At 35.4% G+C, this 26,494-nt stretch overlaps 1 protein-coding gene and 4 long non-coding RNA genes across 6 annotated transcripts in view; all 5 read right to left on the bottom strand.

Annotated features, from left to right (window-relative positions):
- The window catches only part of LOC133177144 (uncharacterized), a 65,411-nt gene extending 62,107 nt beyond the window's left edge, over window positions 1-3,304 (bottom strand). Inside the window, exon 1 of the mRNA XM_061312253.1 lies at window positions 3,231-3,304. The gene's annotated coding sequence lies outside the window, so the exon portion shown is untranslated. The remainder of the gene's footprint in view (window positions 1-3,230) is intronic.
- Window positions 3,305-14,164: 10,860 nt separating this feature from the next.
- LOC133177094 (uncharacterized) lies at window positions 14,165-16,011 on the bottom strand. The gene is made up of 7 exons (XR_009719601.1): window positions 15,887-16,011; window positions 15,625-15,785; window positions 15,101-15,523; window positions 14,839-14,999; window positions 14,577-14,737; window positions 14,315-14,475; window positions 14,165-14,213 (listed from the first exon to the last, which is right to left on the bottom strand). It is a non-coding gene; the product is annotated as an uncharacterized LOC133177094 (long non-coding RNA).
- Window positions 16,012-18,121: 2,110 nt separating this feature from the next.
- LOC133177116 (uncharacterized) lies at window positions 18,122-18,894 on the bottom strand. Its single transcript, XR_009719606.1, has 4 exons — window positions 18,765-18,894; window positions 18,503-18,663; window positions 18,243-18,403; window positions 18,122-18,141 (listed from the first exon to the last, which is right to left on the bottom strand). It is a non-coding gene; the product is annotated as an uncharacterized LOC133177116 (long non-coding RNA).
- Window positions 18,895-21,922: 3,028 nt separating this feature from the next.
- Window positions 21,923-23,153, bottom strand: LOC133177098 (uncharacterized). The gene is made up of 5 exons (XR_009719602.1): window positions 22,995-23,153; window positions 22,726-22,888; window positions 22,455-22,619; window positions 22,186-22,348; window positions 21,923-22,079 (listed from the first exon to the last, which is right to left on the bottom strand). It is a non-coding gene; the product is annotated as an uncharacterized LOC133177098 (long non-coding RNA).
- A 136-nt stretch (window positions 23,154-23,289) lies between these two features.
- Window positions 23,290-25,313, bottom strand: LOC133177088 (uncharacterized). 2 transcript variants are annotated; one of them, XR_009719599.1, is made up of 7 exons: window positions 25,155-25,313; window positions 24,886-25,048; window positions 24,615-24,779; window positions 24,075-24,239; window positions 23,806-23,968; window positions 23,535-23,699; window positions 23,290-23,428 (listed from the first exon to the last, which is right to left on the bottom strand). It is a non-coding gene; the product is annotated as an uncharacterized LOC133177088 (long non-coding RNA). The 2 variants fall into 2 exon arrangements; XR_009719600.1 differs by having other exon boundaries at window positions 24,886-24,916; window positions 25,186-25,313.
- Window positions 25,314-26,494: the final 1,181 nt, after the last annotated feature.

The following is a 26,494-nucleotide window of genomic DNA, read 5'->3' as shown; positions in this document are numbered from 1 at the left end:
CCGGGTTCGCTCTAGCGGACCCAGAGCTGACCCCGAGCGAACGCGGAGGGAACCCGGAGTGCACCCAAAGCGCACCCGGAGCGGTCCCAAAATTTCTGAAAGCGAACCCGAAGCGGACCCCGAGCGAACCCGGGAGGCGAACCTGGGGTCCGCTCCGGTGTTAAGTTGTGTCCGGTCGGTACTGTAGCCCAGTGGTTCTTGAGAAGATGGTTTTTAAAGATTTTTCCTACATATTCCAATGGAAAACTTTCATCGGCCATTGTGGCCCCACCCTACCCCCGGGGGTAATGATTTGAACAAACTTGAATCTGCACTACATGAGGATGATTCCACATGAGTTTTATCTTTCTTGGCCCACTGGTTCTTAAGAAGAAGATTTTTAAAGATTTTCCATGTATACTCCTATGTAAAACTTTGATCAGCCATTGTAGCCCCACCCTACTCCCCGGGGTCATGATTTGAAGAAACTTGAATCTACGCTACCCGAGGATGCTTCCACATGAGTTTCATCTTTCTAGGCCCAGTGGTTCTTGAGAAGAAGATTTTTTTAAAATGCCATTAATTTTTCACGTATTCATATTTATCTCCCCTTGGAAGAGCGCGTGGCCCTTCATTTGAACAAACTTGAATCCCCTTCACCTAAGGAAACTTTGTGGCAAGTTTGGTTGAAATTGGCGCTGTGATTCTTGAGAAGAAGATGAAAATGTAAAAAGTTTACAACGACAACGGACAAATTTTGATCAGAAAAGCTCACTTGACCCTATGGTGAAGGCTCAGGTGAGCTAAAAATATCATTGTAAACAATCAAAATAGTTTTAACAATTAAATCTATACCAAATTAATTTTGAAAATAAATCAAATGATGCTATGAAATGACAGGAAGTTCTTCGGTCTAATTTCCAAAGGATACAGATAAGAGCTGCTTGATCAGAGATTGAAACAATCGTTCAATAAGAACTCATACAATAATAGTAAGATTATTCTCTGTAGCGATCATTGTTTTTTCATTATGAACAGACATTTCCTGAACTGGACTGCTGAACATCAATGTAAGTATTCAAATGTTGGAGCGAGGCAAAACTCTCTTGACCAAACAGCTTCTAGGTCATTGCACGTCACAACATAGCAATAGGGTGGGCCGTTCATGTAATAATTGCAGTTCAATTCAGAATATTCCTCTCAAATGTAAATAAAAGTAATAAACAACAATGTTAAAAAGTTCACTGGGAAATGAACTTAGTTGGTATGTGATCAAATCTACTGAGAAGCCCTTCGGGCTTCACAGGATTTGATCACGTGACCAACTCAGTTCACTTCCCAGAGAACTTTTTAAACATTGTTGGTTATTTCTTAAATGTCATAACCATGATTACAGATACAAATCTTTCTTTATTTCATTGTGGCAATTATTTTATTTTAAATCTTTGTGAAAATAAGGTATTAAAGTATAGAAAATTAAAGCAGGATAATTTTTCATACACAGAATTCTTTTTACTAGCTATTTAATAAGCTGCAGACACTTAGACTCTTCAGTATTCCATATACCTAAACAATGTAAATGTTTTTAATCAAACAAATGCTACAATAAACATGATAAAGCAACAATTTTTTTTTTAATTAAACCTTTATTCACAGCATACATGTACTACAAAAATGGAGGAAGTTTAGGCCGTGTGCTACTCCTGTGATTTTTTTTTTTTAGCAAAATGGGCTCCTAAAAAGTGTCATATTGAGAACAAATGAAACAAGTCAAAATATGCCCAGATAGGTCCCAGAAGCCACCTCCTGCAATGTCAGAATTAAAAATTTACAGGGGGAGGACCCCCGTACCCCCCTGCTTGCTGAGAGGGGGGAAACCCCCCTTGGGCCGTTGGCCCTCAGTTCGGGTCTTCGAAGCTCAAGTCTGAGGTGCCACCTACTTTTTCTTTTTCTCCACCTACTGTAGAAATTAATGAGAACCCTGCAGATGCGCAAAAACAATTGAAGTGGACATCAGATTCATATCAAAATTAATCCCACCATATGGCATGCCTAAACAAAGTCTAAAATTATGCATCTGCTATGAAATAGTTAATGAGAAAACTGCAACGATATGTATTAAACTGACAGACGCACAGACAAACAGGAAGTTGACATCGGATTTGAACAAATAAAGTATCCCATCATATGGCATGCCTTAGGGAAGATTGTGCTAAAATTCAAGCATCTGCAATGAGTAGGGCTGGGACGATATATCGAGATATCGAGAATATCGATTCAATGTGAGGATGATACGCATATCGATACGTATGAAGAAATATCGAAATATCGCAAAAAAAATTTCTGACATGTTTTTTCTTTGTTTGTTTAATATTTTGGATTAGATATATAAAAATTAATATGCAGAATATAAATATAAATATGAAATACATAATAATAAACCCCACTTGTGTAAAATAATTTTGTTTTACAACAGATATACAACTTCTTTGAATAAATTATTCTCATTTGTGAAGAAATGTTTTGTTCATTTCAATACAAAATTTTTTTTAATAACTAATTCAACATATCGTGATACATATCGTATCGTGGCTCAAATATCGTGATACGTATCGATATAGAAAATGTTGTATCGTCCCAGCCCTAGCAATGAGTAGTTGCTAAGAAAACTGTGACGAAAAAATGTTATATATGAAACCGACAGACACACAGGCAAACGGGCTCTGCCCCGGACCCGCTTGGGCTCTAAGGCGGCCCCCAGACCTCTCGCCAAGACTGGTTTCCTGCTATTCCATCTATTTTTCCTTATATAGACGAATTTCACATTCCTAAGAGTTATCTCCCGTTGTCGGCGTAACGCTCATTTTTCCCACTTTGTCCTTTGTAAGTTACCTGTTAGTATTATTAAAATTCAAACGTTATATGACAATTTTGATTTGTACCTGTATTGCCAGAGTATGGGGCAACATGAAAAACATCATGAACATATTCATATAGATTTTATTTCAAGGATACTGACCCATAAAGTTGGTAAGGTTATAGAGGGAAAACAGCGTCTTACGCCGGCTGACCCCGGATTGACCCCGCGAAGGGGAATAACTTTTGTAAATGTGAAAGTCGTCTATTGAAAACCTTATTGAAAACGCTGAGCGAGTGAGGGTAGGGACGAATTTAGGATACACGATCACGACGATATTGTTGTAAAAAAAAACAAAACATATTGTTATCCAAAAGAACTAGACTATCCTTACCTTTGAGAAACTTATTTAGCATAAATTTACACGTGTTTGACACTTGATGGTCTAAAGTTAAACAAAGAAAACTGCATGGACTGTGATCATGGCGATGTAGTTCCTGTGAACGAGATTGAAATTGACAACTCGTACTTAAACTGATTCGTACAGTAGCATTTAACAGAAATTGGTTACTCAACTCAAATTAAAATTTAACTCGTACACAAGGTTTATTTAGAGACACATTATACATCTCTTGTTTTTTTTCGCACCTTCATACATATAATTTTTCCAGTTCTTAGATAATATCCATTTTTTTTTTATGTTTACAATGTCAGTGTGTACAGTGGTGGATCAAGGAATCTAGAAAAAAATTAGGGGCAGTTTGAGGTCGGGGTAGAGGCTAAAGAGTATCCATCATTTTTTTTTTTATTGTACATAATTGCTAAACTTTTTTTAAATAGAACTATGTATAAAAAAATCATGTTTACACCTATCACAAAAGTCATAATTATGTTTGGTTTTATTTACATTTGTTGAAGTTGTACTATATTATTTTAACTTAAAACAACTGATAGTAACAGACTTTAAAGACTATTTCATTTCCAATTACAACACTGTTACAAAATTCACATTTAACCTCACCCCCCCCCCTTTTTTTTCCAACATCCCACATCCAAAAACAATATTACCTATTTCCAGGGAAATACAGTTCCCTTATTAAAATTAGTATGTTTATTAGTGCAAAAGAAAGCATGTTGTTCATGAGCTATGTCCATTTTTATTATGCCCCCGTAAACAAAGTTTCGGGGGTATATAGTTTTTGTCTGTCTGTCTGTCTGTCTCTCTGTTTGTCTGTCCGCAAAAACTTTAACCTTGCCCATAACTTTTGATTTAGTGGAGCTAGGACTTTCATATTTCATACATGGGTACCACCAAATTTGACCTTTTAACCTTCACCTTGGAGTTTGACCCACTTTTACATGAAAATTTTAAAATTTTACTTTGGCCATATCTTTTGAACAGTAGACACCAGGACATTTATACTTCACATATGTAATGTTTGTTAAAATACCTTTCACTGGATACCAACAACCTTGTCCCTTTGACCTTGACCTTGTAGATTTCTGTACTTGTGAAAAAACTTTAACCTTGGCCATAACTTTTGAACGGTAAGTGATTAGGGTTTTCATACTTCATATATGTAATCCTTATAAGAAGACCCTTCATTGGATACCAAGAACTTTGACCATTTGACCTTGACCTTTGAGATTGACCTACTTTAAAAAAGCAAAACTTGACCATAACTTTTAAAGAGTTAGGGCCAGTGCTTTCATACTTTAAATATTTGATCCTTATGACAAGACCTTTCATTTGATAACAATAACTTTGACCCTTTGACCTTGGAGTTTGACCTACTTTTTAAGAAATTGAACCATAACTTCTGAATGGTTAGGTCTAGGGCTTTCATGCTCTACATAATTATTTTATGTACCCTACTTTTGGTACCAATTAATTAAATTTGCATTTAAGAAAAGCTTCATCTTTGCTATGTTGCAATACGGGGGCATCAGTGTTTTACAAACACGTCTTGTTTTCTTCAAGAAATTAATTGATATTGAATTCATGGACACAATTAAAAGCCCCCCCCCCCCCCCCACACACACACACACACACGCACACAACCTTTCCTTAAAATGTTGTGAACACATACAATTCAGATTTTTTTTTTTTATTTTGTTGTGAACACATTCAGATTTTTTTTTTTTATTTTACAAGATACTCAAAATTCACTGACAATACATTTTCCATTTTCATACCAGATGATATTATGCAGAGCCTACATAGAGGTGTTAAACACATGTAGTGAAACAGTCAGTTTCAATCAATTATCATAAATGTGTTTTTCCCTTTATACCAGATCATGCAGATGATAATACACTGGCATGTTAATTAGATATGTATATACAGTGTAGCAGCATGGAGCTTCAAATAGAATTTTTATCTGAATTTATCTGTATTCTTATCTCACCACGTCCTTATTAGTTTTTCCTGCAGGTACTTGCGAACACATGTATATGTTGGTTTTTTTACCATGTTGACAGACATCATAAGACATGTAGAGTAATATTACTATAATCTTGATATAATGCTTTTTATGATCAAAAATGAAAAAATAAATTAAAAGAAAAATAATAGCTATAAACATGAAGAAGTGAATTTATTCTTGATCATAAAAAAAAATCAAAGGTAAAATTACTAAATATGTCAAAATTATATTGTACAGTTTATGTTTAAATAAGTTTGAAATATGTGCAAAAAATAAATCTGGTATCGGCTCAATCTGATCCAGCTAAAAACTTTTTTTTATAACCACCAGAAAACATTTTTAGGCATTCCAAAATAATATATCTCAAATTGAATTTTCAGTATTGATATTGAAATTTTCTTTGATAAATCTAATCACACCTACATGTATTACACATCTCATTTTCTAACCATGACACTTTTTTTTTACATACATGTACAGTGTATATCCTTTTGCATTTATATAAACATATTATCAGGCATATAAAATAATACCTGATACAGATAATATCTGCAAACATAAATATTCATGTTTTTGTGTAGTAATTAATTTTCTTTATGCAAATACAATTCAGCATTTTACTTTGAAAAATTAGACTTGTGAAAAAAAAGTACTAGTATTTAACAGAAAATTGTGTACATGTATATATATATATATATATATATATATATATATATTTCAAAGTGGTCCATGCTGTTTTAAGTACTGAAATAATCAATTAAGGTATTGTAAAGCTATATACATGTATTTGGTTTCCAAAATTTTTCCAAAAAAATTGAAAGATTTTTGAAAAACACCTTTTTATTCAGAATGTCATTTTTTGGTCTATATACTTGACCTTTTGCCTTTCTTTAGCTTCTCCACACAATTATCACTCTACCAATTTCCGGGAACAAAACATTGTGAGTTTCATTTTCCATCCCCCCCCCCTTCCAGGGATGGGGGTAAAAGCATTAAAATCTAGGGAATCTTCTAAATTCTTTACTACTGGACATCAAGCTATCACACTGCTTGCATAGCTGAATTTATGAATTGAATAATCATTGACCCCTCTAACAAAATTAAGAATTCATGGCCACAGAGCAAGAGTTTCTGGTTCAAAGGTTGGGATTACTAGTACATTTGTATATTGATGATAGTGATCGAAATTGTCGTAATTCTTTGTAAATCTTAATTCTCCTCTGCCTCTGGGTAAAGAGCATGTTTATTTTTGACAATCAAGGGTACCTCTTTAAAAATTGTGAATTTTATGCTCCTCAATTTAAATGCAATTAGATGCAATAAATTTTAAGATTTAAGATTGATTTTGCAGTGATTCTTTACACTATAGTGTAAATGCTGATTTTTTATCACATCTTTCTGCTAATTTTTATAAAGTATGAATATTTAATAATTTTATTGGACCCCCAACTTTAATACTTTAATTTCAAAACTGTTGGTGAAAAAATATATATTGAGAACTGCTAAATTTGACTTTGGGAAACCTCCATCATTATCATTTTTTTTTATTCACTAAAATGAATTGACTTTTTAAATATAAAATATTTAAATTGCAGTAATTGATATATACATTTAATTATATAAAAATTTTGTTCTTCAGACAGTTTAAAAAAATTTCACAGAAGATGCCCCAGCTGTAACTATGAGAGCTATGTTAAAGTGATGATTTGTAAAAATTGTGGATTTGTATTTCCCACAAAAACAGTGGACACTGACACTTTGATTATGAAAGGAGAGAAATCACGGGAGGGGAGTAATACCCATTAAATTCTAGAGAGAATGAGGAGAGATGTTTGTAAAATTATGTTTTATAGCAATCCTTTTGCACTTCGCACCTTTATAGTATGTATTTGTCTCATTATTAACCTGATTACATGTATTCAAAAACAGATTGTCAAGCTCTATGGAGCAGGAATTCATGCCTGTCTGCTGTTCACCACAGTTGATAATCCTTTGAGGCAGAGTAGTGGATTCAAGGCACAGAGCCCATTGGTGCAAGAAGTATTGGCCAAAAAAGAATTCTCCTTTTTGGACCTATGCACTAAAGCTGTGAAGGGAGTCTACTTAAAAGGTTTGTGTTATTGTATTTTGACTTTGTGAATTCTTAATGTTGAATTTACCGGCACTGTGATGTTTAATAATATGCCCTTTTTAGCACTGAGGCAATCATTAGAAATATTTTTGTTCGATGTACTCCAACTTACATTTTTCAAGGTGGGTAGGTAGGTAGGTAGTTTTTTTTTTTGTTTTTTTTGCTTGACAGTATTGATATCAAGTTGATGTTGTCATAAAAATTCACAGACTCACAGAAATTTATTTTGATTTACCTTGGCTTAAAAATGCAACAACTCTATTTCTATTGAAACTAAATTAAAAAAAAAAAAAAATTCCAAGTGCTGAAAAAATGATTATAGGTAGAGGTGATTTTGATGGGTTAATTGGAGTATATGAAACAAACCATTTTCATACCTTCCTTTGAAGAAAAGAGAGCATAATGCTTTGCTGCTGTCTGTTGGTTGTTCTGTCGGTCGGTCAATCATCAGTTTCCGTTCATTTTCTCAGCTAAGGTTGTACATATTGAGATGAAATTTGGTTTATCAGAAAAATATCTAGGTCATATGTACAATCAGGCCATTTTGATCAGAGTCATGCCCCTTTGACTAATAAAAATTCCAATTATTTGCAGTTTCTGTTCATTTTCTTTGCATAGGTTGCACATATTTAAATGAAATTTCGTATACAGATTAATCAGAAGAATATAGTTAGATCAGGTCATGTTTTGGGTACTATTGGGTCATTTTGGCAAGAGTTATGTTCCTTGAACTTAGAGAATTCCAATTATTTAGGGGAGGGGGGCATAAGTGTTTTACAAACATCTCTTGTTCTTAGGCCTGGTGTTAAAGATTGATGAACAATTAAGCTGAACATAAAAAAATATTTAAAATTTTGGCAGTAAAGTATTAGCTTTAAAACGTGATAATATAGTCACATAGCTTGAATTTATACTGTTTATTTATACATTTCCATTTATTAAATCAAAATGGGGAATAAATTTGAATTAACAAAACTATAACTCAAGTTCTATTCTGCAAAACTGCAGTGTATTAACTATACTTTTTAATTGTTTTGAACATTTCAGAAAAAGTATCTACATGTACTGTGTCATCATTAAATAATACAGCTGGACAGTAAAGATTTGCTCTGTATATTTCTATGTAAAACTTGGATTCCCTATTGTGGCCCTGCCCAACCCCCAGGGGTCATGATTTTAACAATTTATTATCTACATTACCGCAGGATGCTTCCACATAAGTTTCAGCTTTCCTGGCCCAGTGGTTCTTGAGAAGAAGATTTTTTAGTGACCCCACCTATTTTTGTCTTTTCTTGATTATCTCCCCTTGTAAGGGGACTAATGGCCCTTCATTTTAACAATTTAAACTCCCCTTCACCCAAGGATGCTTTGTACCAAGTTTGGTTAACATTGGCCCATTGGTTCTTGAGAAGAAGTCAAAAATGTGAAAAGTTTACAGACGGACAGATGACGGACAAAATGTGATCAGAAAAAAGAGGATTTTTAAAGATTGCATTAATTTTAGTGGTTTTAGCCACACCCCTCAGGCCCAAGGGGAACAGGGACCATAAAATTCAAATGTTTGTTCCCCATTATAGATGTTGTATACCAAATTTGGTTGAAATTGGTTCAGTGGTTCCAGAGAAGAAGCTGATAATGTTCAAAACTTTAAGACTGATTGACGAAGGACGAAAACATATCAATGGGTCACCTGAGTCGCTCAGGTGACCTAAAATTTGCACATTTCATTGGATTAAACACATGCGAGTACAGTCTATATTTCTATGGGTGGCAGGTGAGAATTATGTATCTTAGTGAGGTCTACTTGTACGCCATGTTACATAAAAATCAGACCATAACAGTAGGAGGATTAGCCTTTTGAAAGTATACCGACACACAAAAGAAACACAACAAGCAGTAATCTACAAACGTTTGATTTTTTTATCTTATGATTTTCAAAACTTAAAGTAATAAAATAAAGTAAGACTAAACTCACTTTTCAGAACATCAGAGATTTGATAAAAATGTTAAATGTTTATCTGTTTACTTTACTAAGTAAAATAAGACTGTTTAAACACCCCCCTCCCAGCCATTCAAGTAAAACGTGCAAGACTGCCCTAAACAACAATTACAGCTTAATTTCTACGATACAATAGGTTCATTAATGTCGAGATCTGAGAGAAGGAATTATTTTTTTGGCATTTTTAAATGTCCATTTTTCAGATAATTAGATCGAATTTTCTCGAACTTAGAGCAGTGTAGCCACCCTTGGACTTCCGGTAGCAGGACTGTCCTTAATGCATAATTATGATACGTAAGACCCTGTTGAGGCGTAATGTAGTGAAATTTCGCATCAGCAACTCTCCATCACCCTTACATTGAAATTTACTAGCTAGAGCTATGGAAATGTGTACATAACCTATTTTCAAGTAGCCTAAGCATCGTTACGGGGAACGAAAGGAGAGTTTATTTTTTTGAAATATTGCTGCATTACTTACGATGAACAGTAAAAAACCCTTAAAACTCCATAATATTGCCAAATGTTTTGGTTAAAACATGCAATTTTTGATTTCTGTTAAGCAAACTCAAACATGACTTGTGGTTATGGTATGAAATTGTTCAACGCTTAAATTACCGATGTTTACCAAATTGAAGAAATTCATAATTTTAAGATACAAAATTCTTTACTTTACTTAATTTTTTCCCCCTAAAGTAGGGTGTTGCGTTTCTTTTGCTTGTCAGTATATTTCAAAGAATCTTTAATTTAAGTAAGCACAACAACAACAACAATCACTGAAATCAAGAATTGTATATCTTGTATACCAAGTTACACAACTTGTATATTGAAATCAGACCAAAACTGTAGGAGGACTACCATTTTGAAAAAAAGAATTGTTTACAGATAGGCAGACAGACAGCTAGAAAGATGGATATCTTACTATTGCATAAGCTCTTCTGGTCTCTGATGTGTCAAGCTAAACATGAAACCACAAATCATCACCTTAATTGCTGCAAAGAAACTGCTTTCCTTTTTGGAATGTGTTTACCTTCTGCTAATTAAATATGATGTCTTTGTTTAACTGAAGGATATTTTCCAATTCAAGCTTATACATCTTTCGTAATCTGTAGTAAGATCTTTAAGTACTTGATTACTAGTATTTATATAAAACATATTTAAAAACAAAATTTTCATGAATTCATTCAATTTAAAATACATGTTTGTATACTACATGGCCATGACGTGTGATAACTGGATGTAGCTTATTGACACTCTTGGCATGAGTCCCCCAGCATCAAGAATCAAGAAGCTGACACTATCTGAAGGGGCGGGGAATTAAGATGACATCAAAACTTTTTAACAATTATACATATCTGCATGTTCTTCTGTTCTAAGAAGAAAACAATAGGAAACAAATCATTTCATTTTCCTAAAAACTCTGCTGATTATAAGCCACAGTTGTTATAATCAGACATCCTCGTTGAAACTTTTAAATCTAATACTTTTCTCTTTTACTGATGAATTTTACAACAAAAAGTCGAATTATTTAAAAACATATCTTCAATTCTGTTTTAATCAGTGCAACAAGTATTTACCCTTCTTGATAACCAAAGTTCTCTCTACTCTATACCCTTAACTCACTCTTGTATTGTATGCAATTCAGTTCTGAAGAGCTAACTTAAAAGAATCTAGAAATCAAGTGTCAGTTCAAGTTTCTGTCAACTGTATTATCTGCTCAAGGGCAGGGGTATCGCCTGGGCCCCCAGGTTCATTGTCGCTCATTCAGAAGTGTCCATGTTGCCCTACCAGATTCTTACTACATGGAGACACTTACAATGAGCGAAATGTCTGTGCTGTAGTAAAATGAGAAAATTTAGCATTCATTGAATTTACTATAAATTGTGTAATTAGAAATATTTTCTTATTTCAAAATTGAAAAAAGAAATGAAATCCATAATATTAACGTTAATCAACTAAGAAAAAACCATTCAAAAAATTTAGAAGTACAAATCTGTGTTTTGTTTTTAAATACCCCTCAAACAACTATGTAAACAATGTATACTTAAATGTTTAAAATGATGCAAATGTGAAAATAAATATTTTTTTCTGGTTTTCATAAGTATATTCCCATTTTAATACAGAACTGACATAGTTGAACTACCTGACTGTTGCTCAATACTGGTTTGTGCTGTCAAAATAAGAAATGGATATGAACTTGAAACACTTGTATTTTTTTTGTTAATTAAAAAAAAATGTTTCTGATGTTTTCTATACTCTACTAAAATGACCCTTTTTTGTCATTTGAATACTTAAAGTTTAAGTTCTATTGAATTTAGAAGAAATCTGGAGATACAGTGGCATTTTTAAAGATATTTCAGAGATATTTCAATCTTTAGGCAATACCAAAGAAATCCATAATCAGGGCAACACATTTAATGAAATTGTATCATATGATAGAATTTTGTATTTTAGTGTAGTTTTCTAATGTACTGCAACCTCACTGATTTAAAAGTAGAAATTTGAAAGCATTTCAAAGAAATTTAGTTTTTTTGACCATGGCAAATTCAATAATTGAAAAGATGACAAAGTCCAACTAATAAAATCTATCTTAATGTAGACTTAATGTAAAATCTACTTTTGTACTGAGTTCTATTAAATTATCCAAAATTGTAAGAAGATCAACATTTTAAAATCTACATGTTGACAGACAACCAGATGGATGACAAACATTTTACCAATGCATGTTAAGCTTTTCTGATCTTTGACCAGTAGAGCCAATATGTCTACAAGCAACATGCATTTTATATACAAACATGCAGTGTATAAATATTAAGGTACAAAAATGAAACTATAAAAAAATACCAACAGTTTTTTGTTTCATTCCTTTGATCTCCATGGTTTTATTGATGATAAATTGTATCCATCTGTGTCCACTTCTAAAGGCATGGTTGGTTCACTGAAAAAAGGAGGGAATGGGAAAAAAAATAGAAGGCCAATAAAGTCTAACAAACACTTCACAATTTTCTTTGAATATTCATCATTGTCTTTAAGGAGGGATTCTTGTCTGGTTTTTGACTAGATGAAATATTCAAAGTATATTTGTTTTTTTTTTTTTGTATTATATATTTAGATGTAAAATTATTGAAAAGATCACATTTATCTTTCCTCACCACAACTGTACAATTTTAACTAGAAATGGTAAACTGAGTTTGAAATCTAGCAGGGACTACCGTATATATTGGTGGAATTGCGGCGTACCTTCTTTTCTGTTTCTCAATATAAATATATAGGACTCCAATCTAAGTACAGATTTGAGCCAACATATCTCTCAAGAGAGAATTTTGAAGACAGCCTGAAATAAAATTAAAAAACTATAATTTCAGCTTTGAATATCTTGACGTGCTTTCCTTGCATGTGAAAGAATTTTTTTAAATGCTAAATTTAATTTCTTGAGAAGAAGATTTGTTTGCGGTCAATTTGCATCAATTAAACTTGTACTTACATTGTACCTGCATGTACAGGCATGTAAAATTGTGCATCTGGAATTGAGATATTCTGTTTATTGGACAAAATAGTATACCATTCTGTACAATATCATTAAAAGTTTAGTAGCAAATAACTACAAACTCAAAAGTGCTTAATTTCATGTTGGATTCCCCCCCCCCCCCCCCCCCCCCGCTCAATTGAGAAGAAGATTTGTTTGCGGTCAATTTGCATCATTTAAACTTGTACTTACATTGTACCTGCATGTACAGGCATGTAAAATCGTGCATCTGGAATTGAGATATTCTGTTTATTGGACAAAATAGTATACCATTCTATTCAATATCATTAAAAGTTTAGTAGCAAATAACTACAAACTCAAAAGTGCTTAATTTCATGTTGGATCCCCCCCCCCCCCCCCCCCCGCTCAGTTACAAACGTCACCTCCACTTACAATTATCATGCATGCGTACATGTAGATTAAGATTCATAAAACAATTACCACCTCGATAAATACATCGCTCACATGAGCAATTAGCTAAGAAAAAGCACATATCAGATCAGAACTGAAAGTTTACTGGGGGGGGGGGGGGGTCTTGACTTTTAACCCCCCAGAGGGTCATGATTTGCACAAACTAGACTATACACTAACTGAGGACGATTTCCTATAAATATCACTATAAGCATGGCTTTGAAGTACTTGAAAAGAAGATTTAAAAAGGATTCCCCATGTATTCCTATGTAAAACTTTCATTTGGCCCCACCCTACCCCCTGGGGTCATGATTTGAACAAACTTGAATCAACACTACCTGAGGATGATTCCACATGAGTTTCATCTTTTGTGGCCCAGTGGTTCTTGAGAAGAAGATTTTTTAAAAATGCCATTAATTTTCCTCTAATTCATAATTATCTCCCCTTGCAAAAGGGCGTGCCCCTTCATTTGAACAAACTTAAATCCCCTTCACCTAAGGATACTTTGTGAAAAGTTTGGCTGAAATTGGCCAAGTGGTTCTTGAGAAGAAATTGAAAATGTGAACAGTTGATGACAACGACAACAACGATCACAGATCACAACAGCTGTACATCATTTCATGGGTCTGAAATTACAACACTCATTACACCAAACATGAAAAACAATACTCTTTTTATGAATGTACATAAAACTTCAACTGCATTCCTCCCAGAAAAGAATTCTTACTGCGGGAAATGATGTGTCCTTCAAATGACCTCAAAGCCTCCAGATTGTGGGTTGGCGAAAGTTCCACGCTCTGTTGCAAAGGGCCTTCTTATCAATTATTCAAGCAGGATGATTCAACAAGTATTCACATATCACAACAGTTGTACATCATTTCATGGGTCTGAAATATTTACACTCATTACACTTAACATGAAAAACAATACTCTTTTTATGAATGTATATAAAACTTAAACTGCACTCCTACCAGAAAAGAATTCTTACTGCGGGAAATGATGTGTCCTTCAAATGACCTCAAAGCCTCCAGATTGTGGGTTGGCGAAAGTTCCACTCTCTGTTGCAAAGGGCCTTCTTTCTCAAACAGGCAAGCAGGATGATTCAACAAGTATTCACAGATCACAACAGTTGTACATCATTTCATGGGTCTGAAATATTTACACTCATTACACTTAACATGAAAAACAATACTCTTTTTATGAATGTATATAAAACTTGAACTGCACTCCTACCAGAAAAGAATTCTTACTGCGGGAAATGATGTGTCCTTCAAATGACCTCAAAGCCTCCAGATTGTGGGTTGGCGAAAGTTCCACTCTCTGTTGCAAAGGGCCTTCTTTCTCAAACAGGCAAGCAGGATGATTCAACAAGTATTCACAGATCACAACAGTTGTACATCATTTCATGGGTCTGAAATATTAACACTCATAACACTCAACATGAAAAACAATACTCTTTTTATGAATGTACATAAAACTTAAACTGCATTCGTTCCAGAAAAGAACTCTTACTGCAGGAAATGATGTGTCCTTCAAATGACCTCAAAGCCTCCAGATTGTGGGTTGGCGAAAGTTCCACTCTCTGTTGCAAAGGGCCTTCTTTCTCAAACAGGCAAGCAGGATGATTCAACAAGTATTCTCAGATCACAACAGTTGTACATCATTTCATGGGTCTGAAATGACAACACACATTACAATAAACATAAAAAACAATACTCTTTTTGTAAATGGACATTAAATATAAACTGTACTCTTCCCACAAAAGAATTCTTACTGCGGGAAATGATGTGTCCTTCAAATGACCTCAAAGCCTCCAGATTGTGGGTTGGCGAAAGTTCCACGCTCTGTTGCAAAGGGCCTTCTTTCTCAAACAGGCAAGCAGGATGATTCAACAAGTATTCACAGATCACAACAGTTGTTCATCATTTCATGGGTCTGAAATATTTACACTCATTACACTTAACATGAAAAACAATACTCTTTTTATGAATGTATATAAAACTTAAACTGCATTCGTCCCAGAAAAGAATTCTTACTGCGGGAAATGATGTGTCCTTCAAATGACCTCAAAGCCTCCAGATTGTGGGTTGGCGAAAGTTCCACTCTCTGTTGCAAAGGGCCTTCTTTCTCAAACAGGCAAGCAGGATGATTCAACAAGTATTCACAGATCACAACAGTTGTACATCATTTCATGGGTCTGAAATATTTACACTCATTACACTTAACATGAAAAACAATACTCTTTTTATGAATGTATATAAAACTTGAACTGCACTCCTACCAGAAAAGAATTCTTACTGCGGGAAATGATGTGTCCTTCAAATGACCTCAAAGCCTCCAGATTGTGGGTTGGCGAAAGTTCCACTCTCTGTTGCAAAGGGCCTTCTTTCTCAAACAGGCAAGCAGGATGATTCAACAAGTATTCACAGATCACAACAGTTGTACATCATTTCATGGGTCTGAAATATTAACACTCATAACACTCAACATGAAAAACAATACTCTTTTTATGAATGTACATAAAACTTAAACTGCATTCGTTCCAGAAAAGAACTCTTACTGCAGGAAATGATGTGTCCTTCAAATGACCTCAAAGCCTCCAGATTGTGGGTTGGCGAAAGTTCCACTCTCTGTTGCAAAGGGCCTTCTTTCTCAAACAGGCAAGCAGGATGATTCAACACGTATTCACAGATCACAACAGTTGTTCATCATTTCATGGGTCTGAAATGACAACACGCATTACAATAAACATAAAAAACAATACTCTTTTTGTAAATGGACATTAAATATAAACTGCACTCTTCCCACAAAAGAATTCTTACTGCGGGAAATGATGTGTCCTTCAAATGACCTCAAAGCCTTCAGATTGTGGGTTGGCGAAAGTTCCACTCTCTGATGCAAAGGGCCTTCTTTCTCAAACAGGCAAGCAGGATGATTCAACAAGTATTCACAGATCACAACAGTTGTACATCATTTCATGGGTCTGAAATATTTACACTCATTACACTTAACATGAAAAACAATACTCTTTTTATGAATGTATATAAAACTTGAACTGCACTCCTACCAGAAAAGAATTCTTACTGCGGGAAATGATGTGTCCTTCAAATGACCTCAAAGCCTCCAGATTGTGGATTGGCGAAAGTTCCACGCTCTGTTGCAAAGGGCCTTCTTTCTCAAACAGGTAAGCAGAATGATTCAACAAGTATTCTCAGATCACAACAGTTGTACATCATTTCATGGGTCTGAAATGACAACACACATTACAATAAACATAAAAAACAATACTCTTTTTGTAAATGGACATTAAATATAAACTGTACTCTTCCCACAAAAGAATTCTTACTGCGGGAAATGATGTGTCCTTCAAATGACCTCAAAGCCTTCAGATTGTGGGTTGGCGAAAGTTCCACTCTCTGTTGCAAAGGGCCTTCTTTCTCAAACAGGCAAGCAGGATGATTCAACAAGTATTCACAGATCACAACAGTTGTTCATCATTTCATGGGTCTGAAATATTTACACTCATTACACTTAACATGAAAAACAATACACTTTTTATGAATGTATATAAAACTTGAACTGCACTCCTACCAGAAAAGAATTCTTACTGCGGGAAATGATGTGTCCTTCAAATGACCTCAAAGCCTCCAGATTGTGGATTGGCGAAAGTTCCACGCTCTGTTGCAAAGGGCCTTCTTTCTCAAACAGGTAAGCAGAATGATTCAACAAGTATTCACAGATCACAACAGTTGTACATCATTTCATGGGTCTGAAATGACAACACACATTACAATAAACATAAAAAACAATACTCTTTTTGTAAATGGACATTAAATATAAACTGTACTCTTCCCACAAAAGAATTCTTACTGCGGGAAATGATGTGTCCTTCAAATGACCTCAAAGCCTTCAGATTGTGGGTTGGCGAAAGTTCCACTCTCTGTTGCAAAGGGCCTTCTTTCTCAAACAGGCAAGCAGGATGATTCAACAAGTATTCACAGATCACAACAGTTGTACATCATTTCATGGGTCTGAAATGACAACACACATTACAATAAACATAAAAAACAATACTCTTTTTGTAAATGGACATTAAATATAAACTGCACTCTTCCCACAAAAGAATTCTTACTGCGGGAAATGATGTGTCCTTCAAATGACCTCAAAGCCTTCAGATTGTGGGTTGGCTAAAGTTCCACTCTCTGTTGCAAAGGGCCTTCTTTCTCAAACAGGCAAGCAGGATGATTCAACAAGTATTCACAGATCACAACAGTTGTACATCATTTCATGGGTCTGAAATATTTACACTCATTACACTTAACATGAGAAACAATACTCTTTTTATGAATGTATATAAAACTTGAACTGCACTCCTCCCAGAAAAGAATTCTTACTGCGGGAAAGATGTGTCCTACAAATGACCTCAAAGCCTCCAGATTGTGGGTTGGCGAAAGTTCCACTCTCTGTTGCAAAGGGCCTTCTTTCTCAAACAGGCAAGCAGGATGATTCAACAAGTATTCACAGATCACAACAGTTGTTCATCATTTCATGGGTCTGAAATATTAACACTCATAACACTTAACATGAAAAACAATACTCTTTTTATGAATGTATATAAAACTTGAACTGCACTCCTCCCAGAAAAGAATTCTTACTGCGGGAAATGATGTGTCCTTCAAATGACCTCAAAGCCTCCAGATTGTGGGTTGGCGAAAGTTCCACGCTCTGTTGCAAAGGGCCTTCTTATCAATTATTCAAGCAGGATGATTCAACAAGTATTCACATATCACAACAGTTGTACATCATTTCATGGGTCTGAAATATTTACACTCATTACACTTAACATGAAAAACAATACTCTTTTTATGAATGTATATAAAACTTAAACTGCATTCGTCCCAGAAAAGAATTCTTACTGCGGGAAATGATGTGTCCTTCAAATGACCTCAAAGCCTCCAGATTGTGGGTTGGCGAAAGTTCCACTCTCTGTTGCAAAGGGCCTTCTTTCTCAAACAGGCAAGCAGGATGATTCAACAAGTATTCACAGATCACAACAGTTGTACATCATTTCATGGGTCTGAAATATTTACACTCATTACACTTAACATGAAAAAATACTCTTTTTATGAATGTATATAAAACTTGAACTGCACTCCTACCAGAAAAGAATTCTTACTGCGGGAAATGATGTGTCCTTCAAATGACCTCAAAGCCTCCAGATTGTGGGTTGGCGAAAGTTCCACGCTCTGTTGCAAAGGGCCTTCTTTCTCAAACAGGCAAGCAGGATGATTCAACAAGTATTCACAGATCACAACAGTTGTACATCATTTCATGGGTCTGAAATATTAACACTCATAACACTCAACATGAAAAACAATACTCTTTTTATGAATGTACATAAAACTTAAACTGCATTCGTTCCAGAAAAGAACTCTTACTGCAGGAAATGATGTGTCCTTCAAATGACCTCAAAGCCTCCAGATTGTGGGTTGGCGAAAGTTCCACTCTCTGTTGCAAAGGGCCTTCTTTCTCAAACAGGCAAGCAGGATGATTCAACACGTATTCACAGATCACAACAGTTGTTCATCATTTCATGGGTCTGAAATGACAACACGCATTACAATAAACATAAAAAACAATACTCTTTTTGTAAATGGACATTAAATATAAACTGCACTCTTCCCACAAAAGAATTCTTACTGCGGGAAATGATGTGTCCTTCAAATGACCTCAAAGCCTTCAGATTGTGGGTTGGCGAAAGTTCCACTCTCTGATGCAAAGGGCCTTCTTTCTCAAACAGGCAAGCAGGATGATTCAACAAGTATTCACAGATCACAACAGTTGTACATCATTTCATGGGTCTGAAATATTTACACTCATTACACTTAACATGAAAAACAATACTCTTTTTATGAATGTATATAAAACTTGAACTGCACTCCTACCAGAAAAGAATTCTTACTGCGGGAAATGATGTGTCCTTCAAATGACCTCAAAGCCTCCAGATTGTGGATTGGCGAAAGTTCCACGCTCTGTTGCAAAGGGCCTTCTTTCTCAAACAGGTAAGCAGAATGATTCAACAAGTATTCTCAGATCACAACAGTTGTACATCATTTCATGGGTCTGAAATGACAACACACATTACAATAAACATAAAAAACAATACTCTTTTTGTAAATGGACATTAAATATAAACTGTACTCTTCCCACAAAAGAATTCTTACTGCGGGAAATGATGTGTCCTTCAAATGACCTCAAAGCCTTCAGATTGTGGGTTGGCGAAAGTTCCACTCTCTGTTGCAAAGGGCCTTCTTTCTCAAACAGGCAAGCAGGATGATTCAACAAGTATTCACAGATCATAACAGTTGTACATCATTTCATGGGTCTGAAATATTTACACTCATTACACTTAACATGAAAAACAATACTCTTTTTATGAATGTATATAAAACTTGAACTGCACTCTTCCCACAAAAGAATTCTTACTGCGGGAAATGATGTGTCCTTCAAATGACCTCAAAGCCTCCAGATTGTGGATTGGCGAAAGTTCCACTCTCTGTTGCAAAGGACCTTCTTTCTCAAACAGGTAAGCAGGATGATTCAACAAGTATTCTCAGATCACAACAGTTGTACATCATTTCATGGGTCTGAAATGACAACACACATTACAATAAACATAAAAAACAATACTCTTTTTGTAAATGGACATTAAATATAAACTGTACTCTTCCCACAAAAGAATTCTTACTGTGGGAAATGATGTGTCCTTCAAATGACCTCAAAGCCTTCAGATTGTGGGTTGGCGAAAGTTCCACTCTCTGTTGCAAAGGGCCTTCTTTCTCAAACAGGCAAGCAGGATGATTCAACAAGTATTCACGGATCACAACAGTTGTACATCATTTCATGGGTCTGAAATATTTACACTCATTACACTTAACATGAAAAACAATACTCTTTTTATGAATGTATATAAAACTTGAACTGCACTCCTACCAGAAAAGAATTCTTACTGCGGGAAATGATGTGTCCTTCAAATGACCTCAAAGCCTCCAGATTGTGGGTTGGCGAAAGTTCCACTCTCTGTTGCAAAGGGCCTTCTTTCTCAAACAGGCAAGCAGGATGATTCAACAAGTATTCACAGATCACAACAGTTGTTCATCATTTCATGGGTCTGAAATATTAACACTCATAACACTTAACATGAAAAACAATACTCTTTTTATGAATGTATATAAAACTTGAACTGCACTCCTACCAGAAAAGAATTCTTACTGCGGGAAATGATGTGTCCTTCAAATGACCTCAAAGCCTCCAGATTGTGGATTGGCGAAAGTTCCACGCTCTGTTGCAAAGGACCTTCTTTCTCAAACAGGTAAGCAGAATGATTCAACAAGTATTCACAGATCACAACAGTTGTACATCATTTCATGGGTCTGAAATGACAACACACATTACAATAAACATAAAAAACAATACTCTTTTTGTAAATGGACATTAAATATGAACTGTACTCTTCCCACAAAAGAATTCTTACTGCGGGAAATGATGTGTCCTTCAAATGACCTCAAAGCCTTCAGATTGTGGGTTGGCGAAAGTTCCACTCTCTGATGCAAAGGGCCTTCCATCTCAAACAAGCAAGAAGGATGATTCAACAAGTATTCACAGATCACAACAGTTGTACATCATTTCATGGGTCTGAAATGACAACACACATTACAATAAACATAAAAAACAATACTCTTTTTGTAAATGGACATTAAATATAAACTGCACTCTTCCCACAAAAGAATTCTTACTGCGGGAAATGATGTGTCCTTCAAATGACCTCAAAGCCTTCAGATTGTGGGTTGGCGAAAGTTCCACTCTCTGTTGCAAAGGGCCTTCTTTCTCAAACAGGCAAGCAGGATGATTCAACAAGTATTCACAGATCACAACAGTTGTACATCATTTCATGGGTCTGAAATATTTTCACTTATTACACTTAACATGAAAAACAATACACTTTTTATGAATGTATATAAAACTTGAACTGCACTCCTCCCAGAAAAGAATTCTTACTGCAGCAAATGATGTGTCCTTCAAATGACCTCAAAGCCTCCAGATTGTGGATTGGCGAAAGTTCCACGCTCTGTTGCAAAGGGCCTTCTTTCTCAAACAGGTAAGCAGAATGATTCAACAAGTATTCACAGATCACAACAGTTGTACATCATTTCATGGGTCTGAAATGACAACACACATTACAATAAACATAAAAAACAATACTCTTTTTGTAAATGGACATTAAATATAAACTGCACTCTTCCCACAAAAGAATTCTTACTGCGGGAAATGATGTGTTGTTCATTAATGACCTCAAAGCCTCCAGATTGTGGGTTGGCGAAAGTTCCACACTCTGTCGCAAAGGGCCTTCTTCATCCAGCAGTCAAAGTGGAAGTTTCAACAAGTATTTTCCATGATTACAAGAGCAGTACATCATTTCATGGGTCTGAAAGTGATAACAGATACAGGACACCATACACAATTCTCCGTAACATATTTACAAAGACATAAAAATTATAATTCAAAATACTGCCTCTTAAAGAAATCTTACTGCAGGAAATGATGTTTCGTTCATTAATGACCTCAAAGCCTCCAGATTGTGGGTTGGCGAAAGTTCCACGCTCTGTCGCAAAGGGCCTTCTTCATCCAGGAGTCAAAGAGGAAGTTTCAACAAGTATTCAATGATTACAAGAGCAGTACATCATTTCATGGGTCTGAAAGTGATAAAAGCATACACGACACTATACACAGTACACCTTAACATATTTACAAAAGCATTAAAATTAAAATTCAAAATACTGCCATTTTAAGAAATCTTACTGCGGGAAATGATGTGTCGTTCATTAATGACCTCAAAGCCTCCAGATTGTGGGTTGGCGAAAGTTTCACGCTCTGTCGCAAAGGGCCTTCTTCATCCAGCAGTCAAAGAGGAAGTTTCAACAAGTATTCAATGATTACAAGAGCAGTACATCATTTCATGGGTCTGAAAATGATAACAGCATATATGACACCATACACGATACACCTTAACATGTTTATAAGGACATTAAAATTATAATTCAAAATACTGCCACTTAAAGGAATCTTACTGCGGGAAATGATGTGTCATTCATTAATGACCTCAAAGCCTCCAGATTGTGGGTTGGCGAAAGTTCCACGCTCTGTCGCAAAGGGCCTTCTTCATCCAGCAGTCAAAGAGGAAGTTTCAACAAGTATTTTCCATGATTACAAGAGCAGTACATCATTTCATGGGTCTGAAAGTGATAACAGCATACATGATACTATACACAATTCTCCTTAACATGTTTACAAAGACATTAAAATTATAATTCAAAATACTGCCTCTTAAAGAAATCTTACTGCGGGAAATGATGTGTCGTTCATTAATGACCTCAAAGCCTCCAGATTGTGGGTTGGCGAAAGTTCCACACTCTGTCGCAAAGGGCCTTCTTCATCCAGCAGTCAAAGAGGAAGTTTCAACAAGTATTCAATGATTACAAGAGCAGTACATCATTTCATGGGTCTGAAAGTGATAACAGCATACATGATACTATACACAATACTCCTTAACATATTTACAAAGACATTAAAATTATAATTCAAAATACTGCCTCTTAAAGAAATCTTACTGCGGGAAATGATGTTTCGTTCATTTATGACCTCAAAGCCTCCAGATTGTGGGTTGGCGAAAGTTCCACGCTCTGTTGCAAAGGGCCTTCTTCATCCAGCAGTCAAAGAGGAAGTTTCAACAAGTATTTTCCATGATTACAAGAGCAGTACATCATTTCATGGGTCTGAAAGTGATAACAGCATACATGATACTATACACAATACTCCTTAACATATTTACAAAAACATTAAAATTATAATTCAAAATACTGCCTCTTAAAGAAATCTTACTGCGGGAAATGATGTTTCGTTCATTAATGACCTCAAAGCCTCCAGATTGTGGGTTGGCGAAAGTTCCACACTCTGTCGCAAAGGGCCTTCTTCATCCAGCAGTCAAAGAGGAAGTTTCAACAAGTATTCAATGATTACAAGAGCAGTACATCATTTCATGGGTCTGAAAGTGATAACAGCATACATGACACCATACACGATACACCTTAACATGTTTATAAGGACATTAAAATTATAATTCAAAATACTGCCACTTAAAGGAATCTTACTGCGGGAAATGATGTGTCGTTCATTAATGACCTCAAAGCCTCCAGATTGTGGGTTGGCGAAAGTTCCACGCTCTGTCGCAAAGGGCCTTCTTCATCCAGCAGTCAAAGAGGAAGTTTCAACAAGTATTTTCTATGATTACAAGAGCAGTACATCATTTCATGGGTCTGAAAGTGATAACAGCATACATGATACTATACACAATTCTCCTTAACATGTTTACAAAGACATTAAAATTATAATTCAAAATACTGCCTCTTAAAGAAATCTTACTGCGGGAAATGATGTGTCGTTCATTAATGACCTCAAAGCCTCCAGATTGTGGGTTGGCGAAAGTTCCACACTCTGTCGCAAAGGGCCTTCTTCATCCAGCAGTCAAAGAGGAAGTTTCAACAAGTATTCAATGATTACAAGAGCAGTACATCATTTCATGGGTCTGAAAGTGATAACAGCATACATGATACTATACACAATACTCCTTAACATATTTACAAAGACATTAAAATTATAATTCAAAATACTGCCTCTTAAAGAAATCTTACTGCGGGAAATGATGTTTCGTTCATTTATGACCTCAAAGCCTCCAGATTGTGGGTTGGCGAAAGTTCCACGCTCTGTTGCAAAGGGCCTTCTTCATCCAGCAGTCAAAGAGGAAGTTTCAACAAGTATTTTCCATGATTACAAGAGCAGTACATCATTTCATGGGTCTGAAAGTGATAACAGCATACATGATACTATACACAATACTCCTTAACATATTTACAAAAACATTAAAATTATAATTCAAAATACTGCCTCTTAAAGAAATCTTACTGCGGGAAATGATGTTTCGTTCATTAATGACCTCAAAGCCTCCAGATTGTGGGTTGGCGAAAGTTCCACGCTCTGTCGCAAAGGGCCTTCTTCATCCAGCAGTCAAAGAAGAAGTTTCAACAAGTATTCAATGATTACAAGAGCAGTACATCATTTCATGGGTCTGAAAGTGATAACAGCATACATGACACCATACACAATACTCCTTAACATGTTTATAAGGACATTAAAATTATAATTCAAAATACTGCCACTTAAAGAAATCTTACTGCGGGAAATAATGTGTTGTTCATTAATGACCTCAAAGCCTCCAGATTGTGGGTTGGCGAAAGTTCCACGCTCTGTCGCAAAGGGCCCTCTTCATCCAGCAGTCAAAGAGGAAGTTTCAACAAGTATTTTCCATGATTACAAGAGCAGTACATCATTTCATGGGTCTGAAAGTGATAACAGCATACATGATACTATACACAATTCTCCTTAACATATTTACAAAGACATTAAAATTATAATTCAAAATACTGCCTCTTAAAGAAATCTTACTGCGGGAAATGATGTGTCGTTCATTAATGACCTCAAAGCCTCCAGATTGTGGGTTGGGGAAAGTTCCACACTCTGTCGCAAAGGGCCTTCTTCATCCAGCAGTCAAAGAGGAAGTTTCAACAAGTATTCAATGATTACAAGAGCAGTACATCATTTCATGGGTCTGAAAGTGATAACAGCATACATGATACTATACACAATACTCCTTAACATATTTACAAAGACATTAAAATTATAATTCAAAATACTGCCTCTTAAAGAAATCTTACTGCGGGAAATGATGTTTCGTTCATTTATGACCTCAAAGCCTCCAGATTGTGGGTTGGCGAAAGTTCCACGCTCTGTCGCAAAGGGCCTTCTTCATCCAGCAGTCAAAGTGGAAGTTTCAACAAGTATTTTCCATGATTACAAGAGCAGTACATCATTTCATGGGTCTGAAAGTGATAACAGCATACATGATACTATACACAATACTCCTTAACATATTTACAAAAACATTAAAATTATAATTCAAAATACTGCCTCTTAAAGAAAACTTACTGCGGGAAATGATGTTTCGTTCATTAATGACCTCAAAGCCTCCAGATTGTGGGTTGGCGAAAGTTCCACGCTCTGTTGCAAAGGGCCTTCTTCATCCAGCAGTCAAAGAAGAAGTTTCAACAAGTATTCAATGATTACAAGAGCAGTACATCATTTCATGGGTCTGAAAGTGATAACAGCATACACGACACTATACACAGTACTCTTGAACATGTTTAGAAAGACATAAAATTAGAATTCAAAATACTGCCACATAAAGAAATCTTACTGCGGGAAATAATGTGTTGTTCATTAATGAGATGTAAATGAAGCCAGGAAGATTTTGTACTGGAATATTTCTCATTTTGGCCTTTTAAACTTGTGGAATTGTGGTTACGGTTAAGCTAGATTAAACATGTCCTACTTTATGCTGCTTGCACAACAATCCAAAGATATTTATATTCAGGGTTGAAGATGTTTCTAGAGTTGTTGGAATTGAACTTTTTAACATTGAGATTGGGGTGTGACGTACCCCACTCACCGACCGGAGTCCACCGACCAGCTACCCGCATAATGTTCATCAATAGTAAATAGATACCATGTCCAGATGTAATCTGTGGATCATCTCAAATGCCATCATGGAGGCTGAAGGCGAGCCGAGTGTGGTGTGTGGTCCAGAGTATTGGTGATAAAACAAAGGTACTACCACTCCATCAACACTCCATTTCTCAACCTCAAAGACATGAAAGGAATCAAGGACTTGCATTAGATCACTGTTTCTTGATAGATGGTAATATCATTGAAGTCTATCCTAGCGTTAAATAGGTAAATTATGCTGACACTCATCAAAAATATATATGGATGTACATGAAGCCAGGAAGATTTTGTACTGGAACATTTCTCATTTTGGTATTCTAAACTTGTGGAAGTGTGGTTACCATTTAGTTAGATTAAACATGTCCAACTTTATGCTGCTTGCACTGCAATCCAAAGATATTTATATTCAGGGTTGAAGATGTTTCTAGAGTTGTTGGAATTGAAGTGTTTATCATTGATATTGGGGTGTGACGTACCCCACTGACTGATCGGA

The sequence above is a fragment of the Saccostrea echinata genome, unplaced genomic scaffold, assembly GCF_033153115.1.
Source record: "Saccostrea echinata isolate AGI-Se365-2 ecotype Australia unplaced genomic scaffold, CSIRO_AGI_Sech_v1 ptg000086l, whole genome shotgun sequence".
Classification (NCBI taxonomy): domain Eukaryota; kingdom Metazoa; phylum Mollusca; class Bivalvia; order Ostreida; family Ostreidae; genus Saccostrea; species Saccostrea echinata.
The sequence above is the reverse complement of the archived record's forward strand: the minus strand, read 5'-3'. Positions and strand labels throughout refer to the sequence as shown.